Genomic DNA, 1,348 nt, shown 5'->3' with positions numbered 1-1,348 from the left:
GAACGGTTTTCGTAAAAAAAAACTAGTGAGTCTTACATAAAACGAGACTAACCAGTTCGGTTCTATCTACATAATAACTGTAAAAACATATTTTAGTCGATTGAGATCGCCTAGGTTCTCCCAATCAGATAACACCTTTTCATACGTTACGTTACACACGTTTCTCTTACTTTCGATTCCTATGTTCACTGACAGCGCCAGCGATGTAATATTGTGGCGATAAGACAGTGTTTAGTGAATGGCTGATAGTGCGAGTCTTGTTAGGCAAGATATTCTTATGTAAACCATAGCAACGAGACGCAAACAAGTTGCAAATACTTGATGTTTGTGTAATTAATAAGTTGAAGGGCTACAAAGACTGGAGTGGTACGATAAAAATGAGTGACCTTGTGTTCTATAGAATTTATTTTTCTACATAGTCACCATGATTATCAATGATTTTTGCTAGGAATTTACACACGTGTCCGTAAAACAGGGACAATTTTAGAGCCTCACACAGTCTAAATGTGCGACAGATGGAGGAAACTTTCAGGTCGTAAATGCATGAGTTCTGTCAGCTTAACAATGCAGTCGGAAATCACTGCGCATTAATTTAAAGCGAATTAAAAGTTAAGAAGCTTTACTTTTGTAAGGCTTGTCGTCTAAAACGTGCGACCCTTACAAATAAACGAGTGATCGATTCGGCCCCGAGTTGCTTCCAATTCATAAATAAATGTTACTGCTTCATTACACACGCTCTTCTTCTGTTTTCCTGTCCAAGGAAATGCCAAACTTTACTTACTGAACACACCACCATTATACTATATGGATATGTCCTCGAAGGGATTCAAAGCCGTCCGATATACAACCCATTTCGAAAGTGAATATTAAAAAAAAATACTCTTATAATTCGTCAATTAGGAGAGTGCTGTAAAGTGGTATCCCAATTAAACCATCTCATATTTTGTTTTTCCAATTGTCTTATTAAACTTTCCGTATTTAGACATAACATTAACCAAGGCAGAAAAGCCACACACACACACACACACACACACACACACACACACACACACACAGATATCTGATTTACTCTTTTCTTTTTCCAGCTCAGTTATTCTCAATATTTTTGTCAGTAGTAATTATATCTTGTCACCTGCGTCTTATCGTTTTCGATTTCCGTAACCCACCCAAATATCTGCATCGCAAACAATGCAATTATGCGCTACCACACATTGTGGGGTGGTTTTCAGACATCTTTGTTCAGCTACTAACGCCAGAGCATATGAGATAATTAATAAAAATTGGGTTGCTATGTGTGCTTTGCGTCACCAAATTCAGTAGGCACATGTTTGATCGGATGATTCAACCA

Source organism: Euprymna scolopes, chromosome 13 (genome assembly GCF_053919585.1).
Source record: "Euprymna scolopes isolate OS-2025 chromosome 13, ASM5391958v1, whole genome shotgun sequence".
Lineage (NCBI taxonomy): Eukaryota > Metazoa > Mollusca > Cephalopoda > Sepiida > Sepiolidae > Euprymna > Euprymna scolopes.
Note: the sequence above shows the minus strand (reverse complement) of the source record.